Source organism: Staurois parvus, unplaced genomic scaffold (genome assembly GCF_062004578.1).
Source record: "Staurois parvus isolate SC_StPar_1 unplaced genomic scaffold, SC_StPar_1.0 ptg001695l, whole genome shotgun sequence".
NCBI lineage: Eukaryota > Metazoa > Chordata > Amphibia > Anura > Ranidae > Staurois > Staurois parvus.
Genome location: NW_028319491.1, coordinates 94,751 through 110,411, shown reverse-complemented (window position 1 = coordinate 110,411; position 15,661 = coordinate 94,751). Strand labels below are relative to the sequence as shown.

Below are 15,661 nucleotides of genomic sequence, written 5' to 3'. Positions count from 1 at the left end.
AATTCTGTATTTATTTATTTTTATAAACATCACATTCCCCACAAAGAAGGGGATTTCGATGTCATTCTGTCTATGGATGTCTCTGTGGGGGATATGATTCTCCTATATATGTATTGTACATTCAGTCTGCTGTGTACTATGGGAATGACTTGTGTTGTTGCTAGGAGCTGGGAGCGGTTGCTATGGGCTCTCCATGGTGGGTTTCTAGTATTGGGTCGGTGTCTCTGTAACTTCATATATATTCAGCACCGGGCCAATGTTCTCCATATGTGTGTGTATACTTCTGTATGATACATGATTGGATTCACACTGGATCTAAGGACTGTCAATGGTTGCTATGGGGTGTGCATTGTTATTATGGGATGTGTAGAGGTGGCTTTCTAGTAATGGGTTGATGTCTATGTAACTGTATATATTGTACAATAACAACTCAGCACTGTTACTATGGAGATATATATTATTATTATTATTTTATTTTTATTATTATCTTTATTATTAGTATTTTTTTTTTCAACACCAGGGCAATGTTGTTCTTATATGTGTGTATATATAGGCTGTGTATTGTATTATTTATATATATATATATATATATTACGCTGTGGACTTATATACAGTATATTCATCACTGGGGCAATGTTGTTTTTATGTGTGTGTATATATATATATATATAGTGGTGGCAAGGCGTTTTTTCTGTACCATGACATGTGAGTGGGCATTTTAATTGATTTTATATTTAATAATAAACATGGTACACTATGGAGAATGCTCTGTTTTATCTCTTTGACCGTGTGGCTCTGTGGGGAGTGTGAACCAGCATCCTGTGCAACATCTTGATCTGGACGTGTCCTCGTGGGGGGAGTTTTAAGGCTAGCTGGCCCTTGTGGTCACTTCTTGAAGGTGAGGGGGCATTACAGCCATTAAGGATTCCTATCACCCAGCTTGGAGATCACCTATCACGAGCACCTACGTGTTTGTTTGGAGTTTTTTTCTGCAGTTTGGGACTTTAATATATATATATGTGCAGCTGTATGTCGACCTACGGTGCTGTCTGGACATTTAGTGTTTGTGCATATGTTTACACCTGTAGAAGGGAGTCTTTCACGGTTTTATTGCACAGTTGTTGTGTTTTTTCCTTTGAGGGGTCACCTATATATATACATTTATTATTAGTCCTCTATGTGGACAGGGGGAGGTTGGCTTGCTCTTCGGTTTTCCATTTGGAAAACGGGTCCATGTTTTTTTTCCACAGGATTCACCTGTTGCACGTTTTGTCACTTTTTGATTGATCTGATTTCAGCAGCACTTATATGTTCACCTCACCTTTTTATATATATATTGTTTGCTTATTAATCTGATTGTTAGCGCTTCACCATGTTTTATTTATTTATATATATATTACGCTGTGGACTTATATATACAGTATATTCATCACTGGGGCAATGTTGTTTGTATGTGTTTATATATATTACACTGTGTGTGGCACCCTGTTGCTATGGACAATGAGTGGTTGCTATGGGCTCTCCATGGAAGTGTAAAGGTAGGTTTCCTAGTAATGGGTTGGGATCTCTGTGACTATATATGATGTACATTGGGGTTATGGGGTATATACTGTATGTTGTACACCGTGGGCCAGGCGGGCGCCATGTTTATGGAGGGCTCTGCTGATGTAGAGGTTGGGGCCTCCTCACTGACAGGACTGATTACAGCTGAACAGAAGATTTGGCGTTGTCATCCCTCCAGCCAGCAGGGGGAGATAGAGAGCCTGTGCTGTGGAGTGAGGGCAGACGCCCTTCTTCCTGTATCTTTTCCCATTGTCAACTGTCAGATGACAGAGGAGAAACTGAAGCTGCCTGCAGAGGACAGGGGTGTTATCTGTGAGTACATGGAGGAAGGTGGGGACAACTCAGCTCCCCAGAGTTCTGCTGACCCCCCCCCCTCCTCCACAGACCACCATCTCTATTCTTCAGCCCCCATATCTCCCGTTTTCCTCTGCCCTCCCATATCCTGTTCAGCCCCACCAGATCTCGCCTCCTTAGACCCCCCCCTCTTTCCTCTGTCAAACATGATGGGGGATCATTTTTGCTGCACATGTGTATACCCCATACGGCTTCTTTTGCATCTCGGGAAGTGAGTTGGGGGCAATTGGGAGCCAGTAGAAGTATGGCTCAGCCTCTAGTTTTTACCACCCCAAACTGCAATTGTAAACAAGGCCTTAGTGTTCGTTCTCATAGGCGGATGGAGGGCGGTAAAACCATCTTCCGCCCCCTGACCACCCACGTGTACAAAGAGATGCAGCTGCCCAGTGCTGTACATCCGCCATGGCCTGATACTTTGCTTTACAGCCACATCAATAATGAATTGATATGGAGCCACCCTGTCACTGTGCAACACATTGTGCCATTGGGTTAGTAGTATCTCCTCCCCACTGCCTACAAAACATCCTCTGAAAAGTGATCTGCACTATATACACACAGTGGGTAAAGTAGATGTGAACCCAAAATCTCATGTAGTATGTTTGTCATGGGGCCGTACTGTGTACAGGTTTCCCCAGGATTTTGTTTGATTTTGTGAATCTGGAGATCCTGCCAGTAACAGCACTTCCTGCTTCAGGCTGACAACACCAAGCCAAGGGTTTTGTTGTGTAGTCAGTCCAATAAATGAATGAACCTCCTCAATACAACACATGTCCATGACGGATCAGTGTCCTGTATGCCGGGTGTAATTCTCAGTGTATGTTCTTATTCGGCATGTATGGTCTCTGCACAGTCCCACTTCTCCTGTGACCTCCACATTCCCCGTATCTGTTCTTATTTGCTCGGAGCTCTGCACTCCTTCCTGTATCTCAATACTTCCTTTTCTGATGTCCGCTTTACACGTCTGCATGGAGTTGGCCAGGGATCTGTAGTGCTCTGTTGGCTACATGGAGGAGGTCAGTGGCGGTATTGGAATGTTACACTTCCTCCTCCCACATGCAGCCGCTATAGTGCTACAGTCTCTCATCCCCATCTATGTAGTCTGTCTGGGAAGGGAGAGGCGCTGCCATCTTGGATATGGGAAACAGGAAGCCTGCTCCCTGCTGCGCATGCATGAGCTTGTGTGGTGCTTTGCCAATGGCCTCCTGGCTGTCATGTGACATGTCACATGGTGTGATGATTGGAGAGGAGAGCAGAGATGGACCTTGACAGTTCTTCCCTTTTTATTTGTGGGGGGGGTGAAGAGAGGACTCCACTGTATTCCTTAAAGCTGAAGTTTAATCTGCTATATTTTGCCTTACCTGGTTCCTCCTTTCCCTGCTCATCAACATGCTATTGGAACTAAAAGAAACTTACATATCTTCTTCTTATTATGTCATCACTGGGTCTATGTGCTTCTTTATGCAATGCAAGCAGATCATGGCTGGTGAGAGCCATAGAACGAAAAAAAAAAAAAAATAACATAACACAATTCCGCTTGCTGATGGGGGGGGAGGGAAGTGTTAAAGCTGAACAAATCTTTGTAAGTTTATTTCCGCTTTAAAGGCTCCACCTTACACATGACTTCTAATATTTCTCCATTCATTCGTTTTAGGCCTTATACAGGTGCAACGTGTAAAGTCGTACAAAGTGCGGGAACATGACGAACTGTCACCGGAGAAGGCCGACACCCTGATAGTGACATAGAACAGCGATGACGGTAAGTGACGCCGACTTCACAGCACCGTGGTAGTTCATTGAGGACTACAAGCTGACAGTCGTGTGAGCCCCACATGGCCACTTTGTTTTAAAATTTGATAGCTAACGAGGGGAGAGAAGATCCCCCACTAGCTGTCAAAGTGGGGATCGGGGGGCGGTCTGAACACAACATGTTACACCCCGAATATGGGTGTAATATGTTATGAAAGGTGAACTTAGCCTTCATCCGCTTCCGACCGCCCTATAGGAAAGATACTGCTACAGGGCGGCACGGGTGCGCAAAATCACTAACAATTCTCCTCCCTGTCAGCTCGGGCACACTGCTCTGGACACCGCCCCCTAGTAAAACACTCCCTGCACACAGTAAACCCTTTGATCGCCCCTCATGTTAACACCTTCCTGCCCAGTGCCATTAGTACAGTGTCAGTGCTGTTTTTTAGCACAGATCACTGTATTGTTGTCACTGGGGATATCAGTGACAGTTAGTCAATCCCTCCCCCCCAGTGTCAGCCTGCCGCTGTGGCGCTATAAGTTGCTGATTGCTGCCATTATTAGTAAAAATAAAAAAAATTAAAATCCCAGTGTATATATACTGCTATTTGTAAACGCTATAACTTTCAAGTAAACCAATTAATTTACACGTATTGGGATGTTTTTTTTAGCAAAGACATGGAGCAGAATACATTTTGGCCTAAATTTTTTTACTGGACATGTTTAATAGCAAAAAGTCAAAAATATTGTTTTTTTTCTCAAAATTGTCAGCGTAAGAAAAAACGCACAGGTGATCAACTACCACCGAAAGAAAGCTTTGTGGGTAAAAAAGGACGTAAATTTCATTTGGACGCAGTGTTGCATGACTGCGCAATTGTCAGTTAAAGTAACGCAGCGCTGTAATGCCAAAAATGGTCTGGTCAGGAAGGGGGGAAAATCCTCTGGAGGGCAAGTGGTTAATAAGGACACGGGCACAGTTTAAAAAAAAAAAATATCTGGCCCGTTAAGCAGGTTTCATGGACATGATGGATGAGAGGTAGCCTGATGTATACAGACACAAGTCTGCCAACCATAGATCCAATATGGGTCCACAAAAAGTGACCTCAGTCCTGTTCTGCTCCAATTCAGCGGGGGATGGGTTCATGGATTCCTTGTGTGAAACAGCCTTTACAACTTTTATTTGTTGCTCTAATTGGACTTTGTATAAGCGAGACATGATTTTGCTTGGAAGAAAAATGTGTGTGTGCATATATATATATATATGTGTGTGTGTGTGTATTATTTTTTTATAAATAAACTCCACCCATCAAGGCATTTTGATATTTGCATAAATCCTCCCAAGATCCAGCTCAGGGATGTCCATTTCCTATCGCCCAACACCCGGGTCATGTAGTTCCAGGTGCCGGGCAGGTAGTTTTTTTTTTTTTTTTCTCCCTTAGCCCTGCTGTGGGCAAGCAGCAGGGCTCACCTGTCAGGTGGAAGTAATCGGACAGCAGCGCTGGTGCCGATAGCTTCCATACAGCCTACAGTGCCAGCCTCTCCCCCGCCCCCGCTATATGTCCCGGGCTCCGCTTGCCCATCTGCAGGCCCGAGACTGGTTCAGCGGGTGCCACGGGATGTGGTATAGGGGAGGTAGGAGGAGTACGGACACATCTACTCCCCTCCCCTTCTTCTACTGATTCGGAAGTGATGTGACATCACTTCCGGTTCCCGGTGCGATGTGCACTGCATTACATTCAGTGTAGTACAAGGGAGACATGCAGGGTCTTTTAGACCTGGTTTGCCCTTATATATTATAAAGTTTTGAAAGACAATTGTACAATGTATGGCCAGCGTTAGACTCAATATTAAAAAGTTGAACAACTGAGACAGTAAATCCAGCTGTTAAAGTTAGTGTTCCGGGGCAGGTTAAGATGAGCAATTAAAGTGTTCGCTTACAGCCCCACTCTGGTCTCTGCCCCCTTCCCCAGCAGTGTTTTAGGCATTTTATTATTATTCTAAGCATTTTATTGCTTATTCTTTTTAGATGTTTTTAGGCCGGTCACATGATGTGCGGGGTCTTCTATGCCTTGTCTCTGGGTTGGGTGGTCCTCAGCAGTCCAGTTAGCACTGATCTGCATTATAAGGGCACCATGGTTTTGCACCAAAGCCGTTTTGTAGATAGAGGAGGGCATGACAAATTTGCTTTGCATCTAGGAGCCAGCTAAAAAAGTTAGGAGTCAGTTTTTTTTAACCCCTTGCCTACTGGTTACTTTCACCCCCTTCCTGTCCAGGCCAATTTTCAGCTTTCAGCGCTGTCACACTTTAAGCCCTGGTTCACATCTGTGCCGTCATGCAGGCTGCGATTTGCATGGGCAGGAGAGCCTATGCATTTGTATGGACTCCTGTACTCCACACAGGAACTGATGTTCCCAGTACGGTTGCCATTTCCAGTACGGGCGGTGTGCCATTAGAAATAATGGCACCTGCCTGTGGGTCCCGCATTCCTCTGTGTGGGTGGTGCGGCTGCAGGTATTCGTGTGGGTCCGGCAACGGCACCACACACACAGATGTGAAGCGAGGGTAAACGACAGTTTCACAGTCATGCAACACCACACCCAAATTATATTTTTATCTTTTTTTTTTTTAGATAGAGCTTTCTTTTAGTCGATTTTAATCACCAATTGATTTTTTATTTGTTACTAGATACACAAAGAAAAGACTGAAAATAACCCCCAACCCCTTTTTCTTCAAATAAGTAATTTTTCTTCACTGATGTGCGGTGATGAGGCTGCATCGCTGGGGCACTGATGAGGCAGCACTAATGGGGCAATGATGGGGCTGCACTGATGGGGAACTGATGAGGCTGCACTGATGAGGCACTGGTGAAGCTAAAGATGATCATATACTGGGGGATTGTGATGTGTTATATCACTAAGGAGATTCGGATCTCTGCTGTATACTGTCACTGTACTAATGACACTGGCTGGGAAGGGGTTATCATCTTGAGTAATCAAGGGGTTAAATGTGTGCCTAACAAGTGTTAATGTGTGTAATATGTGCTGCTTTGTACTAAAAATCTCTTTGTTTCTTATCCCTGAAACAGAGAGATTGTTCCCTCTGTACAGAGCTCAGTGTTGACTGCCAACACAGGGCTCTGGGCTGTGATTGGACACAGCCGATCAACAGGTCCTGGCTATGAATCATTGGCTAGGACCTGTTGAGAAACTCCCACGGAGTCAGCAGGCAGGGGTGCGTACCTGGAAGAGGCCAGCGATGCACAGGTTTATGACTGTGCATGTACGGGCCGCCCGTTTGCAGTACACTTGTGGGCACGCGGTCCTGAAATGGTTCTAAAATTGAAAGCCAGTCGAGGTAACTAGAATTGTCACCAATAACACTGAATGTTGTGCTTTTCCCATAGTTCACATTGTCCTCCATCAGAGCTATAGCGACATCTGCTGGCTGAGAGCAAGTGTTACACATTACCAACACAACCCAACAGGTTTGCAGTTGCATTCACCGGTCATTTTAACCACTTGCCCTCCTGAGGATTTACCCCCCTTCCTGACCTGGTAATTTTTTGCGATACGGTGCTGCGTTACTTTATCTGACAATTGCACGGTCATGCAACGCTGCACTTTTCCCACAAATAGAGCTTTCTTTCGGTGGTATTTGATCACCTGTGCAGTTTTTTTATTTTTTGCGCTATAAACAAAAAAAGACTGACAATTAAAAAAAAAAGCAATGTCTTTGCTGAAAAAAAAATCCCAAAATGTGTAAATTAATTGGTTTACATGAAAGTTATAGCGTCTTCTAATGGCGGTATATGTACTGGAATTTTTTTTTTTTTTTTATTAGTAATGGCAGCCATCAGCGACTTATAGTGGTATTCAAAACTACTGGGTCTCCGATTTGTAAAAGGAAAAAAAAAAAAAGCGCCGGTGACCATGTTATGCTGCTGCTGGCTGCATGTCAGAGGCCCCTGATCACCTGCTAATTTTACACATCAGTCTTGCTGGGCATCATTCAACCAGGAAGATTGAGGACACCTTGTGGGGGAGAAGTGGTACTGCAGGGGATGGAGGTGAGTATTGCAGCCAGAGATTCATTTTTGGTTTTCCAAGCTACTGGGCCTCCGATTTGTAAAAAAAATAGAAAAATTGGCAGAAGAAATGGTTGGGCTTTGAACATAACTGCTTTAACCATTTGTCTACTGAGGCAATTTTTACATTTTTTGTATACAGGCTTGTAGGTAGGTGTGGTTTGTTTTCTCCATTGCAGGTGGCGCTCAAATTGAGTGCCACCTCAGCTTGGAGAGGAAGTCCATGAGAAATGATGTTCTATGGTTTCCTGAGTCAATGGATCTGCTTTCTGGTTGCCTACGCTGTGTCCATGTGACCCTCGGCGGCCATCTTGGGTCAGTAGGGTCTTTTTATGTCTCTGCCCCTGGGTTTTGGAGTGCTTCTGGCGTGTGGCTAGTACAGGGAGAGAAACCCCCGCTTGTTAGGGAAAGTAACTACTGGTAGGGAGAGGTTCCTGATTAGAAGGGAAAGGAGCTTCCCTTTTGGGACTGGACTGCCAGGCCATGCTTCATCCTCTGAGACAGACGCTGTCAGCACCTCTCTACCGCCACATCTGACTACAATGAACTGTAATTTCCCAGCGGTAAATTCTTCCAACTGGGTGTTTGTAACGTTGGCATTCTGTTTAATACAAGTACCAAGTTTTACTGGAACTCTGTGTATTTACTAGCTGCACTATGCTGCACCTCCTCACATGCTAAAATCTTTTTTTTTTTTTGCCCTAGGCAATACAAAAGTTTTGTGCGCCCCCCCCCCCCCCAATTAGAAAGCAAGAGAGTCAATAAGTGTGCAGATGTATATATGATTCTCTCTCTCCCTTACTTTCTCTTCCCTCTCTCTCTCTCTCTGTCCCCCCTCTCTCTCTTTCCCGCTCTCTCTTTCCCGCTCTCTCTCTCCCCCGCTCTCTCTTCCCCGCTCTCTCTTCCCCGCCCTCTCTCTTTTCCGCTCTCTCTCATTCCCCCTCTCTCTCATTCCCCCTCTCTCTCATTCCCCCTCTCTCTCATTCCCCCTCTCTCTTTCCCTCTCTCTCTTACTTCCCTCTCTCTCTTACTTCTCTCTCTCTGTCTGCTCTCTCTCTGTCTTCTCTCTCTCTCTCTCTCTCTCTCTCTCTCTCTCTCGGGGGGGATAGAGAGGAAAGAGAGAGGGAGGGAAGAGAGAGAGAGAGGAGAGAAAAAAGGAAGAGAGAAGAGAGGGGGGGGTGGAAGAGATAGAGGTGGGGGAGTGGAGAGAGAGAGGGGAAGGAGAAAGAGAGAGGGGGGAAGAGATCGAAAGAGGGGAGAGGAAAGAAAGAAAGGGAAATGAAAGAGAGGAAATAGAAAAGGGGGGGGGGGAGAGAGGAGGGGAAGGATAGATAGAGAGGGGAGAGAGAGGGGAGAGAGAGAGGATAGAGAGGGAAGAGACGGGGGGGGGAGAGTATAGAGAGGGGAGAGAGAGAGGGGGGAGAGAGAGAAGAGAGGAAGAGGAAGGGAAGAGAGAGGGGGGGGAGAGAGAGAGAGGGAAGAAAGAAAAGAAAGAGGGGGGGAAGATAGATAGAGAAGAGAGAGGGAGAAGAAATAGAAGAGAGAGAGAGAGAGGATAGAGAGAAAGGGAAGAGAGAGACAATTTTAATTTCTATGCAGTCAGGCCGGCCCTTCCACTACAAGGGACGGCTAAAGGAAAACACTGATGGGCACTGATGGCGCTACACTGATAATTAGTGCTCTGATGATCAGTGTAGATGTCCCCTCTGAGAAATGCTGCTTACCAGCTCTCCTCTCCTCTCCTCATGTGCTGTGAGCGGGAGGAAAGGACTGCCAAAATCCAGCATTTCTGATTTACACTGTGATCAGCTGTGATTGGACACAGCTGATCACATGGTAAAAGGCTGCTCAGATTGGCCCTTTTCCTGGACATATGATCAGCTGTTTCTGAATGACACAGCGATCAGAGAAATCTTCATTTTATTGTATTTGCTTCTCACCTACAAATAATAAATATATATATTATTTCCATTTCTAATACTATTATTGCCATTACTATTAGGATTATTATCTTTATAAATATTATTTCTATTATTAATATTATTATCATGATAGTTGTCGATATTGTTGGAATTATTATTATCATTGCTAGAAATAATATTAGTATCAGCATTATCATGGCAATACTAAGGAGGCGAAGCAGCCATCTTGGACAATGCGTTGGCTGGGAATCGAACCCAGGTCAGCTGCTTGGAAAACAGCTATGCTTACCACTACACCACCAACGCAAGTTTGCCCTTTTTTGGGGTGTGGGAGGAAACCGGAGTACCCGGAGGAAACCCACGCAGGCACAGGAAGAACATGCAAACTCCATGCAGATAGGGTCCTGGTCGGGATTTGAACCAAGGACCCCAGTGCTGCAAGGCTAACCACTAAGCCACTGTGCTGCCCATATTTTGCCTCTGATGTATAAGGCCCCCCCTCTCTTCCCTCTCTCTCTCCCCTCTCTTCTCTCTCTCCTTCCCTCTCTCTCTCCTCTGTCTCTCTCTCCCTCTCTCTTCCCCCTCTCTCTCTCTCTCCTCCCTCTCTCTCTTTTCTCTCTCTCTTCCCTCTCTTCTCTCTTCCCTTTCTCTCTTTCTCTTCCCTTTCTCTCTTTCTCTTCCCTCTCTCTCTTCTCTCTCTTCTCTTCCTTCTCTCTCTTCTCTCTTTTTTCTCTTCTCTCTTTTTTCTATTCTCTCTTTTTTCTCTTCTCTCCTCTTTCTCTTCTCTCTTTTTTCTCTTCTCTCTTTTTTCTCTTCTCTCCTCTCTCTTCTCTCTTTTTTCTCTTCTCTCCTCTTTCTCTTCTCTCTTTTTTCTCTTCTCTCCTCTTTCTCTTCTCTCTTTTTTCTCTTCTCTCCTCTTTCTCTTCTCTCTTTTTTCTCTTCTCTCCTCTTTCTTTTCTCTCTTTTTTCTCTCCTCTCCTCTCTCTCTCTCTTCCCTCTCTCTCCTTTCTCTCTTCCCTCTCTCTCTTCTCTTCCTTCTCTCTCTTCTCTCCTCTTTCTCTTCTCTCTTTTTTCTCTTCTCTCCTCTTTCTCTTCTCTCTTTTTTCTCTTCTCTCCTCTCTCTCCTTTCTCTCTTCCCCCTCTCTCTTCTCTTCCTTCTCTCCTCTTCCTCTTCTCTCTTTTTTCTCTTCTCTCCTCTTTCTCTTCTCTCTTTTTTCTCTTCTCTCTTTTTTCTCTTCTCTCCTCTCTCTCTTCTCTTTTTTCTCTTCTCTCCTCTTTCTCTTCTCTCTTCCTTCTCTTCTCTCCTCTCTTCCCTCTCTTCTCTCTTCCCTCTCTTCTCTCTTCCCTCTCTTCCCCGTCTTCCCTCTCTTTTTCTCCCCTCTCTCCTCCCTCTCTCTTCTCTCTCTTCCCCCTCTCTCTCCCCCTCCCCCCTCCCCCTCCCCCCTCCTCTGTCTCTCTCTTCCTTCTCTTCTCACTTCTCTCTTTCCTCTTTCTTATACCTCTCTCGCTCTTCCCTCTCTCTCTTCCCTCTCTCTCTCCCCTCTTTCTTCCCCCTCTCTCTCTTCCCTCTCTTCTCTCTTCCCTCTCTCTCTCCCCTCTTTCTTCCCTCTCTCTCTCTTCCCTCTCTCTCTTTCTCTTCCCTTTCTCTCTTTCCCCCCTCTTCCCTCTCTCTCTTCCCTTTCTCTCTTCTCTCCTCTCTCTCTCTCTTCTCTTCCTTCTCTCTCTCCTCTCCTCTTTCTCTTCTCTTTTTTTTCTCTTCTCTCCTCTTTCTCTTCTCTCTTTTTTCTCTTCTCTCTTCTGTCTCTTCTCTCTTTTTTCTCTTCTCTCCTCTGTCTCTTCTCTCCTCTTTCTCTTCTCTCTTTTTTCTCTTCTCTCCTCTTCCTCTTCTCTCTTTTTTCTCTTCTTTCCTCTCTCCTCTCTCTCCTTTCTCTCTTCCCTCTCTCTCTTCTCTTCCTTCTCTCTCTTCTCTCCTCTTTCTCTTCTCTCTTTTTTCTCTTCTCTCCTCTTTCTCTTCTCTCTTTTTTCCTCTTCTCTCCTCTATCTCCTCTCTCTCTTCCCTCTTTTCTCTCTTCCCTCTCTTCTCTCTTCCCTCTCTTCTCTCTTCCCCATCTTCCCTCTGTTTTTCTCCTCTCTCTCTCGTCCCTCTCTCTTCTCTCTCTTCCCCCTTTCCCCCTTCCCCTCCCCCCTCTCTCCTCTGTCTCTCTCTTCCTTCTCTTCTCACTTCTCTCTCTCTCTCTTCTTTCTCTTACCTCTCTCGCTTTTCCCTCTCTCTCTATCTTCCCTCTCCCTCCCCCCTTTCTTCCCTCTCTTCTCTCTTCCCTCTCTTCTCTCTTCATCTTCCCTTTCTATCTTTCCCCCCCTCTCTTTCCTCCCCTCTCTTTCCTCTCTCTCGTCCCTCTCTCTTCTCTCTTTTCTCTGTTCCCTCTCTCTCTTCTCTCCTTTCTCTCTTCCCTCTCTCTCTCCCCTCTTTCTTCCCTCTCTCTCTTTTCTCTCCTCTCTCTTCCCTCTCTTCTCTCTTCCCTCTCTCTCTTTATCTTCCCTTTCTCTCTTTTCCCCCCTCTGTCTTCCCTCTCTCTCTCGTCCCTCTCTCTCTTCTCTCCTTTCTCTCTTCCCTCTTTCTCTTCTCTCTTTTTTCTCTTCTCTCCTCTTTCTCTTCTCTCTTTTTTCTCCTCTCTCCTCTCTCTCCTCTCTCTCTTCTCTCCTCTCTCTCTTCTCTCCTCTCTCTCTTCTCTCCTCTCTCTCTCTTCTCTCCTTTCTCTTCTCTCCTCTCTCTTCCCTCTCCTCTCTTTTCCCTCTCCTCTCTCTCTTCCCTCTCTTCTCTCTTCCTTCTCTTCTGTCTTCCCCCTCTTCTCTCTTCCCCGGCGTCCCTCTCTTTTTCTCCTCTCTCTCTTCCTTCTCTCTCTTCCCTCTCTCTCTTCCCTCTCTCTTCTCTCTCTCTCCCCCCTCTCCCCCTCCCTTTCTCACCCCTCTCCCCCCTCCCTCTCTCCCCCCTCTCTCTTCCCTATCCCCCCTATCTTCCCTCCCTCTCTCTCTTTTTTTTCTCTCTTCCCTCTCTTCTCTCTTCTCTCTTCCCTCTCTTCTCTCTTCCCACTCTTCTTTCTTCCCACTCTTCCCTCTCTTCTCTCATCCCTCCCTCGCTCTTCCCCCTCTCTCTCTCGTTTCCCTCTCTTCTCCCCCTCTCTCTTTCTTCTCTCTCCCATCTCTTCTGTCTTCCCTTTCTCTATCCTCTCCCCCCCTCTCTCCCCCTCTCTTCCCTCTCTTCTATCTTCCCTCTCTTCTATCTTCCCTCTCTTCCCCCTCTTCCCTCTCTTCTCTCTTCCCTCTTTCTCTTTCTCTTCCCTTTCTCTCTCTTCCTCTTCCCTTTCTCTCTCTTCCCCCCTCTCTTCCCTCTCTCTCTTCCCTCTCTTCTCACCTCTCTTCCCTCTCTCTCCCCTCCTCTCCTCTCTCTCTCTTCTCTCCGCTCTCTCTCTCTCCTCTCTCTTCTCTTCCCTCTTTCTCTTCTCTTCCCTCTCTCTCTTCTCTCTCTTCCTCCTTTTCCCTCTCTCTTTCTAATTTCTCTCTTCCTCCTTTTCCCTCTCTCTTTCTCCTTTCTCTCTTCCTTCTCTCTCTCCTCTCTCTCTCTCTCTCTCTCCTCACCCTCTCTTCCCTCTCTCTTTCTCTCTCTCCCCTCTCTTATCTCTTCCACCCACTCTCTCTTCTCTCCTTTCTCTCTTCCCTCTCTTCTTTATTCCCCATCTCCCCTCTCTCTTCTCTCTCTCCTCTCTCTTCTCTCTCTTTTCTCTCTTCTCTCTCTTCTCTCTCTCCTCTCTCTTCTCTCTCTCCTCTCTCTCTTCTCTCTCTTTTCTCTTCTTCCCTCTCTCTCTTTTTCCTCTCTCTTCTCTCCTCTCTCTCTTTCCTCTCTCTTCTCTCCTCTCTCTCTCCTCTTTCTCTCTTTCTTCTCTCCTCTCCTCTCTCTTTCTTCCCTCCTCTCTTCTCTCTTTCTTCCCTCTCTTCTTCCATCTCTCTCTCTCCCTTTCTCAGATCGTATGGGGCTGCACACACTCACCTCTTCCAAGGGCTGCTTATCTCCAGGTAGCAAGAAGGAGAGAGGGGGGAAGATGTGTGCAGTCCCATACAATCTGTCAGTGTAGGGAGGGAGATCACACAGAACACAACACAGCTCACCTCCTCCGGGCTCTTACATCTCCGACACTTCTCCTCTCCCCTCTCCAGGCTATCCCCTGGTCCTGGCTCGCCAGCTGTTGGAGGGAGAGGTATATGAGCATCGCTCTGCAACTGCCCTCCTCCACATTGATCCTCCTGCTGTCTGGGCCACTGCAAGAGTACCGAAGGTACCCCACTGATAGCAGCCCTGCATGGCTCTGTCCGCCGCTGCTCAAAATGCCCAAGTCAACCAGTGTGCAGCTTCTAGACTTCTCCAGTGGACTGCTAGCAGCACAGTGTGGTGGGGGCTACCATTAAACTAGTCCACCAGGTGTATAGTGCTACTGGTCCTTTTTGTGATTTTAGGGTGCTCTTCTGTGGCCCCTATGGAATGTACTGTGGCCATGTTTGGTCAATGTCAGTGACCATACTTGGGCAGTGGTGTCACTGCTATCCCAGTCTCTTGGGTAAGGTAGCCGAGGATTCCCAGCAATGTAAGTAATGTGCTGGTGACGGCGGCAGTTGCTAAGGACTCAGCAGATGCCAGCATCTGCTGCTTCGTTAGGAATCATTGCCACCAGAAAGCTGGTGGTAGAAATGTCCTCGGTTGTAAATCCGCTGTCAGTTACGATACCCGTTGTTGATTGTCATTGCCCAAATATGGCCAGTGACCATATTTTGGCAGTGATGTCCCTACTATTGCAGCCCCTTTTCTTACATGGCCTCGTATTCCTAGCGGCGTTGCTGCATTTCTCTCCATCGCTCACTGAGAAATTCGAATCCTTGGATATTTGCTATATCAGCAAAATTGCTTATTTGAGATTCCTCATATTTGCCCTGCTCTATTAAGCTTTTCATGTCGATCTCCGATGACCATTCTACCTCCGGGCTCTGTGGAGAGGAAAAAAAAATGTTAATGATTTTAGATAATGCCTAATTGTCACTATATTGAATATTATTATTGGGCAGGTTCTATTATTTGCTATGTGCTGAGTGAAAATCCTTTTAATAGGACCAGTCACGATGGACATATTCATCAACATGAATAATCATTATATTGTTATCACTGTACAGGCATGTTTATAAATGATTTTTTAAATTCTTCACTGATTCTAAATTCTCTGCAGGAACTTGTCAGTAGAAGCATAAAGCTGCCTATGAAATGTTGATAGGTTTCATGCTTTATAGATGCATGACTTATAAATGGTCCGCTGTGGATTGTTTTTCCATCCAAAAGAGCAATCTATTGGATAACACTTGCACAACCCTAAAATAAATGCAGCTCCTCATTCATGCCAGTGGGGGGCAGAATAGAGACTGCAAAACAGCAGACATAGCAAAATTACAGACTTGACCCCATTTCCTGGTCATATACTTACAGGTTCCATGGCGTATGGTGGACTTATTCTCCCAGCTTCCAGGTCATCCCAGTTTATCGTTGAGAAGAATGCGTGGTGTCGCAGATTTGTGAACGAAGACCTGGGATCGGGAAAGGTTGAAAGCTATATATGAAAAAAAAATAGATCATTAACATCCCAAAAGATATAACTAAAAAGTTTAATTTAGCCAATTTTATAGAACAAATAAACTTTTTCTATCTCTGGCTAAAGTAGGGCATTTACTTACCTCTCCTATGAGGTCCTGGAGTTGGGTATTGTCGCCAATGCATTTATTTACTTTTTTGACGAGCAGATTGCCAAAACGCGAGTAGTCGCTGTAAAAGGCCATCGGTGTATTCTGATTGACCTGGCAGTGTGCAGTTTGTACTATAGATGCCAATCCACAGTCGATAATCTTGATATGTCCGGTGCTATCCACGAGGACGTTGCCAAAATGTAAGTCACTGTAA

The 15,661-nt window shown here is 45.7% G+C and overlaps 1 long non-coding RNA gene across 2 annotated transcripts in view; it reads left to right on the top strand.

Annotated features, from left to right (window-relative positions):
* Window positions 1–15,421, top strand: part of LOC149434718 (uncharacterized) — a 43,966-nt gene extending 28,545 nt beyond the window's left edge. For both annotated transcript variants that reach the window (XR_016308638.1, XR_016308637.1), the window contains 2 exons: window positions 3,569–3,673; window positions 15,194–15,421. This is a non-coding gene — a long non-coding RNA (uncharacterized LOC149434718). The remainder of the gene's footprint in view (window positions 1–3,568; window positions 3,674–15,193) is intronic.
* The last annotated feature ends 240 nt before the right edge of the window (window positions 15,422–15,661 follow it).